Raw genomic sequence first — 18,597 nt, forward strand, 5'->3', positions numbered from 1 at the left:
GACATGTTTGGTGTCTAGATATAGTTGGAGACTAGAAGCAGGTTTGGAAGAGTTAGAAGCCTGTGGGACACATTTTGATAATCTACTACTACTACTACTACGATTACCACTATTATTAGTTACAAAATGAAGTGAGAGCTAAGTTTTCGAGATCTGACAGTGAAAGTTCAGATGCCTTAGAATCTAAGCAAACCTTTGCAAGAATGATACCCATTGAAATGTTATAGATGTATGCTATGGTACTTATTCCCATTTTCTTTCATTCATTATTTTCCCCTTTGTTGACAGCCTGACTGAATTACCACTTGATATTTTGACACTATGGCAGTGCCCCATATATTCATTAATATGTATCAGGTTTGAATTTCAGGTATTATCTGTCTAGAGTTTGGGTGAGATGTGTCTTTGAGATCTGAGACCAAAGGTCTCAAACTCTAAGTATAATAACAAAACTGATTCTAAGTCACATTTTCTAAAGTAATATCAGACTTACAAAGTGATAGGATGGATTACACCACCTTGCACTTTGACTTAGGGTTTAAACAGGAAGCTGGAACTCTGAACAAGTGTCCATATTAGAGGTTTCTAATCTAAGGAAAGAAAGACAAGGATGTGAGTTTGGGAGTTGGATCAAAGACAGTGAGAAAATCAGATGAAAAGAGGTTGAAACTAAGGGTGTAGATACTCATTTAGGTCAAGCAACTGGTTTAGTTTCAAGGACCAAAAATCAGGAATAGGAACATAAACTCAGGAATCTAAGGGGACTGGGAGTACATCTTAGGTGTACAGTGGCAGGAACACAACTACTGGGAAATGATTGAATTAAGCTGCCACGATGTGTGCAGAGATGTGTAAGCAGCTTGGCATTGCTAGACTATCAAATACAAAACATTTAATGTGGAAAATGAGCTCTAAGACTGAGCAGAATTTGGAAGCCTGATCATGCAGATCCATATATCCCCTGTCAAGGATCTGGGCTCTATCCTGATGTGGATAAAAATAAAAATATGTTTAAGAAATAGGGAGTGTTTTAAGAGCAGGCTCTGGGTGATGGATTTAAAACTTGACAGGAAGAGTTCTGGAGGCAGGGCTATCAATTAGTATCATGTTGATGAAGTTATCCGGTCTCTAGAACATTAAGGTCCAAATCAGTGGATTAAAACCCTGGCTGCACATTAGATCACCTGGGAACCTTAAAATCTATTGATACCTGGGTTCCATCCCAAGCAATTCTGCTGTAGTTGAATTGGTGTGATGCCTAGGTATCAGAAGCTTTAGTGGGGGAAAGCAAGATGGCAGAAGAGTAGGAGACCTAAAGTTCTTCTGGTCCCAGGAATTCAGCTAGATAGGGACCAAACCATTCTGAACACCTATAGACTCAACAGGCGGTCAAAGAAAAGAAAAATAGCAATTCTATGAACAGAAAAGCAACCACTTTCTGGAAGGTAGGACATGCGGAAAAGTGAATCCGAGGCGATATTTGGGAAGATACACCATGCTGGGGGGGGGGGGGGTTGTGGGAGCCGGCTACCAGCAAGTGATAGAGCAGCAGAGCACAAAATTGGAACTTTTAGAAGTCTGCTCTGCTGAGGGACGTCGCTCCAGTGGCTAAGTGGGGGGTGGAACCCTTGCTGGGACAGTGTGGTCTCAGGACCCTTGGGGTGACAGAAAGACGGGGGTGACTGAGTGTGGCAGAGCTCCCAGGTATCAGAGCGGGGAAGCTGTGTACAAAGATGGAGTTGAGGAGTGGTCTCTCAGCTCGGGGTTGCCATAAACCATGATCCACAGCACAGTAGGCCCTTTGAGCAGGGACCCAACAAGTGGCAGATCCAGGGAGACTCCCCTTCCTCCCCCGGGGAAGAGCAGCACAGGAGCACACTGCAGGAATCTGCTGGGTTTGGAGACTCCACATGGGGTCATGTGCCAGAGATAGAAACGCTCCATCACAGGCCAGGTGAGCATGGAGAGTGGCCGGAGACCCGGGAGATGGGAGTGATTGACTGCTTTTCTCTGGGGGCACACTGAGGAGTGGGGCCCTGAGTTCTCAGTTCACCAGGGTGGAGATTGGGAGGCTGCCATTTTCACTCTCATCCTCCAAAGCTATACAGAAAGCTTGCAGGGAACAAAAGCTCCCAAGAACAAACCAGAACAGATTACTTAGCCCCAGAAAGGGTGGTGCAATTCCACCATAGGCAAAGACACTTGAGAACCACTGCAAGAGGCCCCTCCCCCAGAAGATCAGGAAGAACATCCAGCCAAGACCAAGTTTACTGATCAACGAGAATGGCAAAACCCCAGTCCTAGGGGAATACAGCACATAGAATTCATGGCTTTTTTCCCCATGATTCTTTAGTCTTTCAAAGGTAATTTTTAAAATTTTCTTTATTTTTTCTTTTTCTATTTTTTTTGATTTTTCTTTTTCCCTTTTCAACCAACATCTTATCAATTCTTTTTTTTTAAATCTTTAATTTTCATCTTTAGAGTCATACCCTAGCCCTTAATTGTAGTTAACTTTACTTTTTGTATATATATAAGTTTTTCTCTCTTTAAAATTTTGGGATACACTTTCTTCTAACAGACCAAAATATACCCTAAATCTCTAGTGTATGGCTTTGTTCTAGGCTCCTGTCTGATCACATTCTCTTCCTTTTTCTTTTTAAAATTTTTCTTCTTTCTTTTTTCAACCAACTTCTTATGAATTCCTTTTACAAAATCTTTTATAGGGGCACCTGGGTGGCTCAGTTGGGTAAGCATCTGCTTTCAGCTCGGGTCATGATCGGGTCCTGGGATCGAGCCCTGCATCGGGCTCTCTACTCAGTGGGAAGCCTGCTTCTCCCTCTCCCACTCCTTCTGCTTGTGTTCCCTCTCTTGCTCTGTCTCCTCTGTCAAATAAATAAATAAAATCTTTAAAAAAATAAATAAAAAGTAAAATCTTTTATAATTTTCATCTTTACAGTCATATTCCATCCCTTCATCGTATTTACCCCTATTTTTGTACATATATATGTTTTTCTTTCTTTAAAATTTTGGGAGGCAGTTTCTTCTAACAGACCAAAATATGCCTAAAATCTAGTGTGTGGTTCTGATCTATTCACCAGCCTGATCATATTCTTTATTTTTTTTCCTTTCCCATCTTTTCCCCCAGTTTTGGGTCTCTTCTGATTTGTTTAGTGTATATTTTTCTGGGGTCGTTGTTACCCTGTTAGCATTTTGTTCTTTCATCTATTGTCCTCTGGACAAAATGACAAGATGGAAAAACTTACCTCACAAAAAAGAACAAGAGGCAGTACCGACTGCCAGGGACCTAATCAAGATGGACATTAGTAAGATGTCAGAGCTGGAGTTCAGAATGACAATTATAAAGATACTAGCAGGGTTTGAAAAAAACATGGAAGATACTAGAGAATCCCCTTCTGGAGAAATAAAAGAACAAAATCTAACCAAGTCAAAATCAAAAAGGCTATTAATGAGGTGCAATAAAAAATGGAGGCTCTAACTGCTAGGATAAATGAGGCAACAGAGAGAATTAGTGACATAGAAGACCAAATGATGGAGAATAAAGAAGCTGAGAAAAAGAGAGATAAACCACTACTGGTCATGAGGGCAGAATTCAAGAGATAAGTGATAACATAAGAAGAAACAATATTAGAATAATTGGGATCCCAGAAGAAGAAGAAAGAGAGAGAGGGGCAGAAGGTATATTGGAGCAAATTACAGTGGAGAACTTCCCTAATTTGGGGAAGGAAACAAGCATCAAAATCCAGGAGGAACAGAGAACCCCCCACAAAATCAATAAAAATAGGTCAACACCCCAACATCTAATAGTAAAATTTACAAGTCTCAGAGACAAGAAAAAGTCCTGAAAGCAGCTTAGGACAAGAAGTCTGTAACCTACAATAGTAGAAACATTAGATTGGCAGCAAACCTATCCACAGAGACCTGGCAGGCCAGGAAGGACTGGCATGATATATTCAGAGCACTAAATGAGAAAAATATGCAGCCAAGAATACTATATCCAGCTAGGTTGTCATTGAAAATAGAGGGCGAGATAAAAAGCTTCCAGGACAAACAAAACTAAAAGAATTTGCAAATACCAAACCAGCCTTACAAGCAATATTGAAAAGTGTCCTCTAAGCAAAGGGAGAGCCTAAAAGCAACATAGACCAGAAAGGAACACAGACAATATACAGTAACAGTCAACTTACAGGCAATACAGTGGCACTAAATTCATATCTTTCAATAGTTACCCTGAATGTAAATGGGCTAAATGTCTCAATCAAAAGACACAGGGTATCAGATTGGATAAAAAAACAAGACACATCAATATGCTGCCTGCAAGAGACCCATTTTAGACCCAAAGACACCCCCAGGTTGAAAGTGAAGGGGTGGCAAACTATCTACCATGCTAATGGACATCAAAAGAAAGCTGGGGTGGCAATCCTTATATCAGACAAATTAGATTTTAAACCAAAGACTGTAATAAGAGATGAGGAAGGACACTATATCCTACTTAAAGGGTCTATCCAACAAGAAGATCTAACAATTGTAAATATCTATGCCCCCGACATGGGAGCAGCCAATTATATAAGCCAATTAATAACAAAATAAAAGAAACACATCGACAACAATACAGTGATAGTAGGGGACTTTAACATCCCCCTCATTGAAAAGGACAGATCATCTAAGCAAAAGATCAACAAGGAAATAAAGGCTTTAAACGACACACTGGACCAAATGGACTCCACAGATATATTCAGAACATTCCATCCCAAAGCAACAGAATACACATTCTTCTCTAGTGTGCGTGGAACATTCTCCAGAATAGATCACATCCTAGGTCACAAACCAGGTCTCAACCAATACCAAAAGATTGGGATCATTCCCTGCATATTTTTGGACCACAATGCTTTGAAACTAGAACTCAATTACAAGAGGAAAGTCAGAAAGAACTCAAATAAATGAAGGCTAAAGAGCATCCTACTAAAGACTGAATGGGTTAACCAGGAAATTAAAGAAGAATTAAAAAAAATCATGGAAACAAATGAAAATGAAAGCAGAACTGTTCAAAATCTTTGGGATGCAGCAAAGGCAGTCCTAAGAGGAATGTATATAGCAATATAAGCCTTTCTCAAGAAACAAGAAAGGTCTCAAATACACAACCTAACCATACACCTAAAGGAGCTGGTGATAGAACAGCAAATAAAGCCTAAACCCAGCAGAAGAGAAATCATAAAGATCAAGCAGAAATCAATGAAATAGAAACCAAAAGAACAATAGAACAGATCAACGAAACTAGGAGCTGGTTCTTTGAAAGAATTAATAAGATTGATAAACCCCTGGCCAGACTTATCAAAAAGAAAAGAGAAAGGACCCCCAAAAAATAAAATCATGAATGAAAGAGGAGAGATCACAACCAACACCAAAGAAATACAAACAATTATAAGAACATATTATGAACAACTATATGCCAGCAAAATAGACAATCTGGAAGAAATGGATGCATTCCTAGAGACCTATAAACTACCAAAATTGAACCAGGAAGAAATACAAAACCTGAACAGATCTATAACCAGTAAGGAAATTGAAGCAGTAATGAAAAATCTCCCAAGAAACAAGCACCCAGGGCCAGATGGCTTCCCAGGGGAATTCTACCAAACATTTAAAGAAGAATAAATACCTATTCTTCTGAAACTGTTCCAAAAAATAGAAATGGAAGGAAAACTTCCAAACTCATTTTACGAGGCCAGCATTACCTTGATCCCAAAACCACACAAAGAGAGCATCAAAAAGGAGAATTACAGACCAATATCCCTGATGAACATGGATGCAAAAATTCTCACCAAAATAGTAGCCTATAGGATCCAATAATACATTAAAACGATTATCCACCATGACAAAATGGGATTTACTCCTGGGATGCAAGTTTGGTTCAACATCCGCAAATAAATCAATGTGATACACTACATGAATAAAAGAAAGAACAAGAACCATATGATCCTCTCAATAGATGCAGAAAAAGCATTTGACAAAGTATGGCATCCTTTCTTGATTAAAACTCTTCACAGTGTAGGGATAGAGGTTACATACCTCAATATCATAAAAGCCATCTATGAAAAACCCAAGCAAATATCATTCTCAATGGGGAAAAACTGAGAGCTTTTCCCCTAAGGTCAGGAACACGGCAAGGTTTCCACTATCACCAGTGCTATTCAGGATAGTACTAGGAGTCCTAGCCTCAGCAATCAGACAACAAAAGAAATACAAGGCATCCAAATCGGCAAAGAAGAAGTCAAACTCTCACTCTTTGCAGATGACATGATACTTTATGTGCAAAACCCAAAAGACTCCACCCCAAAATTGCTGGAACTCATAGAGGAATTCAGTAATGTGGCAGGATATAAAATCATTCCACAGAAATCAGTTGCATTTCTATAAACCAACAACAAGACAGAAGAAAGAGAAATTAAGGTGTTGATCCCATTTAAAATTGCACCCAAAACCATAAGATACCTAGGAATAAATCTAACCAAAGGGACAAATAATCTGTACTCAGAAAACTATAGAATACTCATGAAAGAAATTGAGGAAGACACAAAGAAATGGAAAAACGTTCAATGCTCATGGATTGGAAGAACAAATATGGTGAAAATGTGAATGCTACCTAGAACAATCTACACATTTAATGCAATCCCTATCAAAATACCATCAAGTTTTTTCAAAGAAATGGAACAAATAATCCTAAAATTTGATTGGAACCAGAAAAGACCCCGAATAGCCAGAGGAATGTTGAAAAAGAAAAACAAAGCTGGTGGCATCACAATTCCAGACTTCAAGCTCTATTACAAAGCTGTCATCATCAAGACAGTATGGTACTGGCACAAAAACAGACACATAGATCAATAGAACAGAATAGAGAGCACAGAAATTGACTCTCAACTCTAGGGTCAACAAATCTTCGACAAAGCAGGAAAGAATGTCCAATGGAAAAAAGTCTCTTCAACAAATGGTGTTGGGAAAATTGGACAGCCCCATTCAGAAGAATGAAACTGGACCATTTACTTACACCACACACAAAAATAGACTCGAAATGGATGACAGACCTAAATGTGAGACAGGAATCCATCAAAATCCTTGAGGAGAACACAGACAACAACCTCTTCGACCTTAGCCACAGCAACTTCTTCCTAGACACATCACCAAAGGCAAGGGAAGTAAGGGCAAAAATGAACTATTGGGACTTCATCAAGATAAAAAGCTTTTGCACGGCAATGGAAACAGTCAAAAAAACCAAAAGACAACCGACAGAATGGGAGAAGATATTTGCAAATGACATATCAGATAAAAGGCTAGTATCCAAAATCTATAAAGAACTTATCAAACTCAACACCCAAAGAACAAATAATTCAATCAAGAAATACGCAGAAGACATAAGTAGACATTTCTGCAAAGAAGACATCCAAATGGCCGATAGACATATGAAAAAGTGTTCAACATCACTCGGCATCAGGGAAATGCAAATCAAAACCTCAGTGAGATACCACCTCACACCAGTCAGAATGGCAAAAATTAACAAAATGGCAAAAATTAACAGAATGGCAAAAATTAGCAAGTCAGGAAACGACAGATGCTGGTGAGGATGCGGAGAAAGGGGAACCCTCCTACACTGTTGGTGGGAATGCAAGCTGGTGCAGCCACTCTGGAAAACAGTATAGAGGTTCCTCAAAAAGTTGAAAATAGAGCTACCCTACGACCCAGCAATTGCACTACTGGGTATTTACCCCAAAGATACAAATGTAGGGATCCGAAGGGGTATGTGCACTCTGATGTTTATAGCAGCAATGTCCACAATAGCCAAACTATGGAAACGGCCCAGATGTCCATCAACAGATGAATGGATAAAGATGTGGTGTATATATATACAATGGAATATTATGCAGCCATCAAAAAAACCCCCGAAATCTTGCCATTTGCAATGACGTGGTTGGATCTAGAGGGTAATATGCTAAGCAAAATAAGTCAGTCAGAGAAAGACAAGTATCATATGATCTCACTGATATGAGGAATTTGAGAAACAAGACAGAGGATCATAGGGGAAAGGAGGAAAAAATGAAACAAGATGAAACCAGAGAAGGAGGCAAACCATAAGAGAGTCTTAATCTCAGGAAATAAATTGAGGGTTGCTGGAGTGTTGGGGGTGGGTGGTATGGGGGGCTGGGTGATGGACATTGGTAAGGGAATGTTGTATGGTGAGCATTGTGAATTGTGTAAGACTGATGAATCATAGACCTGTACCTCTGAAACAAATAATACATTATATGTTAAAAAAAAAAGAAGAAGGTAATAGGAAGGGAAAAATGAAGGGGGGAATCGGAGGGGGAGATGAATCATGAGAGACTATGGACTCTGAGAAACAAACTGAGGTTTTTGAGGGGAGGAGGGTGGGGAATGGGTTAGTCCAGTGATGGGTATTAAGGAGGGCATGTTCTGCATGGAGCACTGGGTATTATACACAAACAATCAATCATGGAACTCTACATCAAAAGCTAATGATGTAATACAGTGACTAACATAACATAATAAAATAAAATTAATAAAAAAAAACAAAGGGGATGTCTGCTCAAAAAAAAAAAAAAAAAAGCTTTAAAAGTTTTCCCAAGTAATGGTAATATGTACTCCAGGCAACAATTTGGGGATTAGGACGAAGAGAAGATGAGTTCATGCCAAATTTAAAAGATAAAATGTAGTCAATATTTGTATATGTGGGACAAGAATAATATTAGTATTAAGAATGGTTCTCTACTTCTTGGCTTCTAAGTTGATGATAGCACTATAAACCCTGTTAGATAAAGCAGGTGAATGAAAAAGTTTGAAAGAAACATGAGAAGATAGGTTTTGAATGTGTATAGTTTGGAGTACCAAGGAAATCTAGGACACAAAGCTTAATCTTGAAGACCAGAGTGGAGCTATTTATTTGAAGTATCCTCAAATTCATCAGACTCTTTGCCTCACACAAAGATCTGTGAAGTATATAGGACAATTAAGTTTACATAATAATCAACTTTATTTTTTAGAGCAGTTTTCAGTTCACAGCAAAGTTGAGAAGTACAAAGTATTCCTATCTACTCCTGTCCCCACACGTGTATCACTTCCCCCACTATTGACACCCCTCACCACAGTGGTACATTTGTTATAATTGATGAAACTACAGTGACACATTGTTCTCACCCGAAGTCCATGGTTTATATGGGGGTTCACTCCAGATGGTGTATGTTCCATGATTTTTGATGAATGTATAATGACATCTATCCACCATTGTAGTACCATACAGAATAGTTTCACTATTCTGAAATCCCTGTGTTCTGCTTGCTCATCCCTCCCTCCCCCTGGCCTCTGGCAATCATTTATATTTTTAATGTCTCCATAGTTTTACCTTTCCCAAAACGTCATATACCTGGAGTCACATAGGACATAGCCTTTTTAGATTGTCTTCTTTCATTTAGTAACATGCATTAAAGTTTCTTTTATGTTTTTAATGGCTTGATAGCTGCTTTTTTTAAATGCTGAATAATATTCTGTTGTTTGGATATAATTTATCCATTTGCCTACTGAAGGACATCATCTTGGTTGCTTCCAAGATTTGGCAATTATGAATAGAGCTGCTATAAACATCTGTGTGCAGGTTTTTGTGTGAACATAACTTTTCAACTCATTTGGGTAGATGCCAAGGAGTGTGACTGCTGGATTATAGTAAGAATATTTTTAGTTTTGCAAGAAACTCCCCAAATGCCTTCCAGAATGGCTGTACTGTTTTACATTCCCACTAGCAATGAATGAGGGTTCCTGTTGCTCCACATCTTTGTCAACATTTAATCTTGTCAGTATTCTGGATTTTGGCCATTCTAATAGATGTAAAACGGTATCTTATTATTTTAATTTTCATTTCCCTGATGCCATATGATGTGAAGCATATATTGATATGTTTATTTGCCATCTGTATAACTTCTTCAGTGAGATGTTTGTGGGCATCTCACTGAACAAAGAAGAAGTTCTTTGGCCTATTTCTTAATCAGTTTGTTTAAGACTTGTTTAAGACTTGTTTCTTTGGCCAAAACAAAGAAGTTCTTTTGCCTATTTCTTGATCAGTTTGTTTATTTTATTATTAGGTTTTATGCATATTTTGGATAATAGTCCTCTATCAGATGTGTCTTTTGCAAATATTTCCCCCCCCCAGGCTTGTTTTCTTATTCTATAGTAATATATTTTTTAAAAGAAATAAAACACACTCTGAATAACACTTTCTGTTTCTCTTCCTTCTCCTTTTTCTTTCTTCTTCTAGCATATATATCTTTACCTGCACAGTTCATCTGGAGGATAATGCAGTCAAATTCTACACATTATCCATGACAATCAGTAAATAAACATGATAATCATAACTGAATGTTGTGGGAATATTTATGAATATTATTAATAGGAATTTACCTAAGTCAGTAACTATAATAAAATGTGTTATTACCATCCTGTTTGCTAATGTTAATTTTCCAGTAGAGAACAAGAAAGAGCACAACACAGCTATAATGCTGAAGAAAATGTCATAATGTCGTGGCCTCAAATGTTATCATTTGGTTGTAAAAAACTGAAGAAATCAAACAGAGATATTTTCTGGGACATCCTGAAAAGGTGAAAATGTATTTCAGGAAAAGAAACAATAAACAGGCATTCTGGTAACTCACCATTATCTTCTTCAACCTATGTGGACATTCTTCTCATTTCCAAATGAAGAAAAATAAGTTTTGGCCTAGACCTGACTGCTCATAATTGTAGAAAGTACACAAAACATGCATATATTGGATAGTTATAAATCATCCCAGTTGTGGAAACTAAATTATCACGAATCAAAATGCGGTTTAGGAACAAAGTGCTCCAGAGAGTAAATGCAACCACTGTACTTGTATTACTTTGGTATTGATGTGTTTGGAATTTGTTGTGAAAAATAATGGAAACCATAGTAAGAAATATGAATTTAAACAATAGTTTGTAAACAATTCCACAGGGCTTTAGAGTTTTAAGGAGGCAACTGAAAGTCAGTGTGCAGGGGAAAAGAGGAGTTCAATAGAGTAGTCCTATGCTTCTCATCCATTCCTATTAACCAGAATATATTCTGATTATATAAGTTTTACATATACTTTAAAAAAATGTTCTGCTACTAAAAGACAATTGGAAACCACTAATTTAAAGAATTCTGAAGTTCCTCAGTTGGACTTTTTCACCTGATGACCTTTTATATTCACTGCTTATAATCATCATTAATCATCCTAAAATCATATCTCAACATTACTGAAGAGAATAAATTAGAACTACCATTTCAATCACAAATTACATCTTTCTTCTTCAGCTGCTCAAAAGTAGATTCCATATAATGTACATGTACTTGTATAGCTGGAAAGTAATTGTTTTTTCAAAAGCAATTTATTAACATTTCAAGTAGGTGTGGTGCAATTTTGAGTTAGTCATTTTTAATCCCATAGAGCTTTCATTATAACACACACTCGGTACCTTATTTGTATGAGCTTTTTGCTATAAGAATTATCACTTAGATATCATGTCAATAAATATTAGACTCAGTCACCTGTTGGAATATGTTATCTTAACTGATATTAAAAAAACTATTAAAATCTAGTTTTTTGGGGGAGAGTTTGTCATTATAATAATAATTTTTCCAACTTCAGGAAATGTTAAGTCATTATGATCTATCTGGATTAGCTAGATAAGAGGCAGTTCTTTGATCTTGAGAATATGTTTTCCTTTTCCTGTGATTAGACATATTCTTTTACATAAAAAAAAAATAATAATAATGGTTTAGGACCTGGTTCATTTAAGGATGATCACTAGTTATAACTCATTTGTAAATTAGATGGACATTTGTTTAGATTGGGGATTATATTTTGTTAGTGATGAGAAACCTTGTGTCTAATGATCCAGGTCAATATTTTCTTACATAAAGTTACCAAAGAAATTGAACTTGTAAGTTATATGACTATGCGTGTTCATAAAAGAAGGAAGACAGGCTAGGGGTCTTAAGGAATATTTCATTGGATGGTTAGGATTCAGGAGAATTACCCACATTATACCACAGAAAAACCTGTTTAGTTAGTTAATCATTCATGACAGCCATTCTTTCTCAGACAAAGCTAGTTAACTAGACTCATTTTTAATATATAACCTATTTCCTGTGCTCCATACAAGCCACGATTTTTCTGTTTTGAAATAGGGAGATGATCTCAGACACATTGTAAAAGAGCTGAGTGGTTTACAGTTTTCCAGGAAACTTAGGTGTGTTTGGCCTCTTTGACTGGATTGCGTAGAATGCTTTGGGTATTTGGATAGGTTACTACTGTGGATGGCCACATGCAATAATATGGTTTATGTTATCTTTCAAGTTTATAATACTATTACCCCTATTTGCCACAAGTAACTCATGGTAGCTATATAATGGCATGTGACATTGCCTCCCAGGCATTGATGATTGAATTAAATTGGACATGGCACAATTGATGCCAACTAGATTTTGTTTGGGGGATTTTGGGATTGGGAATGAGATAGCAAGTGACTTTTGCTTACAGATACCATTTAACAGGTAACATCAGGAGCTGTGATCAGGCCATAATATTCTATATGGAAAAAGAATGAAAAAGAAGAATGCAGCTATGCAAAGAGAAGCATCATGTATAGAAATAAAAAGTCCTGACAGTTTGCATTTCTCAGTTTTAGTCACTATCTGAGATCCATCTGCAATCCTGTTTAAGTTCCTCTCCTCTATTTCATCACAGTATATTTCTCTTTTTTTTTTTTGTTTAAGGAAGCTTGAGTTGTTTCTGTCACTTACAACTAAGATATCTCACTAAATAATAATAGAATTTATTAATGAGGACAATCAATATGAAGACACATATAAATAACATGGTCCATGTAACTTACACACTTAAATATGTGTCCAACATATTTAATTAAATCTGATCTAAAATGTTATGATCTTTATAATTTTCAGTTTCAGAGGGTAACCTTTATTTGACTTTGTCTTCATATTTTGGGAATTTTTCACTCTAGCCACTCAAACACTTTCTATGATGATATTTAGGATGCACTTCAAATCTAAGATTATATGAAATCATTTGCTTTATTTCATAGGGCAAAATATTGAGGCATTACCTTTGAAGAAACAAAGTAATAAGTCATAGTTACATCTAATGTGTTGTTATTGAATTTGTACAGGCAAATCAAAGACCTCCTTTTATGCAGTTAGAAATGCTGATCTTAACCCTTATGTTAGCTTGCCATTGATATCTTAATCTTACTGACAAAATTGTAAAAGCTTAAAGCATTATGTCAGTTCTGTGTTGAATTACTGAATGTGTAAAATCTAAAAGAAGTAGACACTGTTGACTAGGAGTAATGTTTATTTTTTTTATTCCTGCACACGGCTACTTAAACATTTGAAATTTGTATAAAACCTTGTTTATTTTTTGATTTGTATCTTTACAACCTACTGCTCTCCAGAAGTGTCAGTTTTTGTGTGTATGTGCAATATATTTAATTTGTTATTTTATTGTTTTGAATTCATATAAAGTGGAGAAAATAGGTTTGGATCTGTTTGATCAATTTCCTTCAGTCTCCTTTAATTGCAGTATTGATTGCAGCAGGTGTAATGGGACTGTGACTTCATATGACACCATGTCAGCCTTCAGAGGAAACAAAAGCTTTGGAAGCAAGTGGTTCAGGTTACTATTTATCTCATGACCCTATGAAAGTTGACATGTGTCATTAACAGTGACATGCCAGAGATTCAGATTTCTTTGGCATTGCTTCTGCAAGTTAAGACAATTCTCTGAATCTTTATAGTCTTGAAATCTTTCTGTGTACATTTCCCATGAGAATGTTAGTATTTCTTGAGTTCAGCAAGGTCAGATGAAAAGCAATTTCCCCCCTTTCTCTGGTTTCTGGTTGGCCTTTTTGTTTTAGATAACAACCAGTGGAAGAATTGTGAAATTCTAGGAGCTCATCATTTAGTAAGGGAAATAAGCCATGGATACAGATACTGGAAACCTGAGATAGTCTATCAGTGGCATAACTGAGACTAAAGCAGTAGGAAAAAGTCATTTTGGAAAGTGGTATGGGAGGCTGGTAGACCTGTCTCAGCCACTTTTTAGCTACTTCCTCACTGGTGATTTGGGCAATAATTACTATTTATATAACCTTCAGTTTCTTCATCTGAAAATAGTGAGACTAATAATAATATTCACTTAATTAGGCTGTTTGTAGGAGAAAATGAGACAGTACATATTTCTAGATAATCATAAGCACTCAAAAATATAAATGAAATGTAATGCCTGCAGTACAGGAAGGAGAAATTACTTTTGTCTAGTCTATTCAGAGAATAAGCCAAGAAAAAGAACATAACTGTAAGGTGTGTAGGGTTTCAAAGGCTGAGATGGTGGATAGACCTTAAGTGGTGGATATCAGAGGTGAAAGTGTGTCATATGGCCACTGGAAAGTACATAAACTAGTTTGAGAGATATCTAAGGCTTATGTGTGAATGAGATATCTTATCAGTGATAGATATCTTATCAATGAGTCTTAAACTTTTCCAACCAAAGACTCCTCAGGGCACAGGGAAACATCTGCCTCTAGGGAATGGAACACCACCACCACCACCACCACCACCACCGACAACAACAAAAACACCTCTTCCAATGCCACATAGTAACAAACGTGTTTGGAATTGACTTGGCTCTATGCTTTACATTCACTGCCTCAGTTTATTGCCAAAATAACTCCTGGAGAGTCCATGAGTCTCATTGCATGAGATAAGGGAAGTGAGGCTCACAATTAATGAGTTAGTAGGTGGTGGAACTGGGATTCAGGAGTACGACTGCAGGCCCTCTTTCTAAACCACTGTGTATCCTGCCTTTGGAGACTTTTTCCTGGGTGTTCAATTTTTTGGAAGTCTCTTGTTTTACTATTGTTATTTTTTAAACCAAGAAAGTGTTGAATCCAGCTCCATAATATATACATTTATTTTGATATAATATTTTAAAATACTTTCAGTGCAGATGTTTTCACCTATTTAGTAGGTTAATAGTATAACACAGACTGTCAATTTCTGAAGATCTGACAATTTTCAAGTGTCTCCTTTCAAGGATAATAGGAAATAACTTTGAAAGAGCTTTGAGCAATTTTTAATTTGCTTGTTTGATGGTGCTTTTCACTATATAATTCCTAACCAAGACTTGCTTCTTCATTTGCAAAATGAAATAAAAAATTTAATGCTCTTTCTTCAACATTTGCATGATTAATTTTAAAATTTGCTATGATATTAACAATTTTATGCAGTTATTAATTAAGGTTTTACAATAACAGAATAGCTTTGTATAAGGCTTTCTTAAAGTTTTATTGTTTTTTCAGTTGATGATTTATAATTAAATACTTGTCATGAGGAATCATGAATCTCCTCTGAAGAAAACTTATAAATGGACTCCTAAACTTCAAATTTAGAGTCAAGTGTAGAGTCATTGAAATATACCTTCTATGAAGTAATAAAGGATAATTTTAAAGAAGTTGTAAATATCTATATCACACAGAATTACATTCTAATTAATGTTATTCACCACATTAGAGAAAAGTATTGTATTTTCATTGCAAATAATTATATTAATCTGTGTAATGCGTACTTTCTACTCACAATTATCTTGTTTATACTTTAATGATGAAGACCAAATACTAGTTTGAATCAATTATGCTTAATATCTTGATTAGCAGCATATCTCTGGGAAATAAATAACAAAGTTTGTAAGATTTATGAAATTCAGGCATACCTGAAAACCACAAAAAGCTTTCATTTCTTGATAGCTAAAGATGAATGGAAATTAAGCTTAACCTAGTAACTAAAAGCAAACAAAGGATATATCTAAATAGCACTAATTCTCGTTCTAATTTTAAGTAAGAACTTGAATATATAGAACTTTAATTCTTAAATTATGGAACTGGATGTCCCTAGGAGAGTGAATTAGGATTACATTTACATGTAACATTTTATAGTAAAGGTGTAGGAAACCAGCCAGAAAAGAGAGACAAAAATAATTTAAGAAATCATCATGCTTAATACAGATCTTTTTCCTCTGACATGTGGCCCAAAATTTGTCTTTTCCAATAGGAAAATAAAATTGTTATTTTGATTACAATTACTTAGGCTGGAGACTTGCTTAATGACAGTATCCCAAAATACGACTGACTGATTTTTTTTTTTTAATTTTTAATTTTTTGATTTTTGTCTTTTGATTTTTCATTTAAGACAGAGAATACTTTATTCAAACCTATAAGATAAATGGGCAGCTTGGGTATGAAATAAAGTATTTATTTTCAAGCACAGGTCAGTAGTTGTATATGAGAGTGTACACCGCTATGTACAAATGAACTGATCAGAGCACAACTTTTCAATGTTTAAGACAGAATAAGCTTCCCAGTAAAAGCAGCACCTTTGTGACATTTTTAACTTTTGTATTCCTCTCTTTCTGCTTTACCCTCTCCTTCTTCTTTACCCTCCTTCAACAGAATCCACACCAGCCTCCTCATAATCCTTCCTAAGGGCAGCCATATTCTCATGGGCCTCAGAAAACTCTCCTTCCTCCAAGCCCTCACCCACATACCAGTGAACAAAGGCACACTTGGCATATATCAGGTCATATTTGTGGTGCAGGTGAGCCCAGGCCTCAGCACTGGTTGTGGTGTTGCTCAACATGCACACAGCTCACTGTACTTTGACCAGTTATCCACCAGGTACCACAGTGGGAGGCTGGTGATTAATGCCAGCTTTGACACCAGTGAGGCACCAGTCCACAAACTGGATTATACGCTTGGTCTTGATGGTGGCAATGGCAGCATTGACATCTTTGGGATCCATGTCACCATGGAACAACAGGCAGCAAGCCATGTATTTACCATGGCGAGGAGCACGTTTCACCATCTGGTTGGCTGGCTCAAAGCATGCATTGCTGATCACTGTTACAGAAGGTACAGATGGTAGGCTTTCTCAGCAGAGATGACAGGAGCATATGTGGCCAGAGGGAAGTGGATGTGGGGATAGGGCACCAGATTAGTCTGGAAATCTTTCAGATTACATTCAGGGATCCATCAAATCTGAGGGAAGCAGTGATGGAAGACAATCTGGCTAATTATTGGTTAAGGTTAGTGTAGGTTGAAGGTTCAATATTGATGTTTCTACTACAAATGGCCTTGTTGTCTACCATGAAGTCACAATCACAGTGTTCCAGGGTGGTATGGGCAGTGAGGATGGAATTGTAGGGCTCAAACGCAGCTATGGAAACCTCGGGGGCTAAGTAAATGGAGAATCCAGCTTGGACTTCTTGCCATAATCCACAGAGGGTCATTCTATCAGCAGGGAGGTGAACCTGGAACCAGTTCTCCCTCCAAAGCTGTGGAAAACCAGGAGCCCTGAACACCTGTGCACTGGTCAGACAGTTTCCAAATTCAGTCCAAGATGAGGTCAATAATCCTCTTGCCAATGGTGTAGTGCCCTTGACCACAGTTATTGGTAGAATCTTCCTTGCCTGTGTTAGGCTGTTCAGGGTGGAAAAGCTGGAAAAAGTAGGTGCCAATGTGCCCTCCATCAATGACCGTGGGTTCCAGGTCTACAAACACTGCCCTGGCACATGCTTGCCAGGACCCATCTCACTGAAGAAGGTGTTGAAGGAGTCATCTCCTCCCCTAATGGTATTGTCACTTGGCATTTGACCATCGGGTTGGATGCCATGTTCCAGGCAATAGAGCTCCCAGAAGGCATTGCCAGTCTGGGCACCAGCCTGGCCAACATGAATGGAGATGTAGTCAAGCATGGTTGCTGCTTTGTGGCTGCTGAGTGGAGAGGAAGAAGTGAGGTTGTTGCTTCTTACAGTGAGACTCTTAGGCAGTTGATATAAGAGAACATGACAAAATATGATTTATTTAAAAATAAAATGTAAAATTTTTATTTTAAAAAAGTATGTTCTCTATGAGAAGAGTTAACAATCTGACAGATCAATAATTTTTGATAAGGTACTTTCAGTTGTGTGAAACATGAGGTGGTTTTTAAAAATGGTCTCTGCCCTTGAGGAGTTCAAGTTTAGCAACATATAAAAAATGTAAGTAATTAAAGTATATTATCATATTTATTACCTTCTACATATATAGTACAGAGGAATGAGTAGTGAGGTTTATTTGAGATCAGTAAGGCTCCAAAGAGACAGAGCTTATATATAAATAAATGAAATATGATGAGATCTTCACTAATGAATACAAAACAACATGTGCAAGAGTGTGGAGAAACAAAGTAATGTGTTCAGAGGATGTGAATTTGGCATTTCCAGAAATTAAGGAGGGAAGGACTTGGTGGATGGGTATCAACTTCAGAGCAATCATATCAGGAGATGAGTAGTGAGTTTTAAGATACTTGGAGGTTTTTTTGCTTAGAGAAAATAGCTTAGGAAAGTTTCTGGGTCAGCTATTCAAGATAGGATAGTTCACACTACCAGTGTAAAAGAAAATTCA

The 18,597-nt window shown here is 37.0% G+C and overlaps 1 pseudogene; it reads right to left on the reverse strand.

The window, feature by feature from the left end:
- Positions 1-16,588: 16,588 nt before the first annotated feature.
- Positions 16,589-17,906, reverse strand: LOC118017292 (annotated as a pseudogene).
- Positions 17,907-18,597: the final 691 nt, after the last annotated feature.

This window comes from Mirounga leonina, unplaced genomic scaffold (genome assembly GCF_011800145.1).
Source record: "Mirounga leonina isolate KUSES-001 unplaced genomic scaffold, KU_Mleo_1.0 Mir_169, whole genome shotgun sequence".
Lineage (NCBI taxonomy): Eukaryota > Metazoa > Chordata > Mammalia > Carnivora > Phocidae > Mirounga > Mirounga leonina.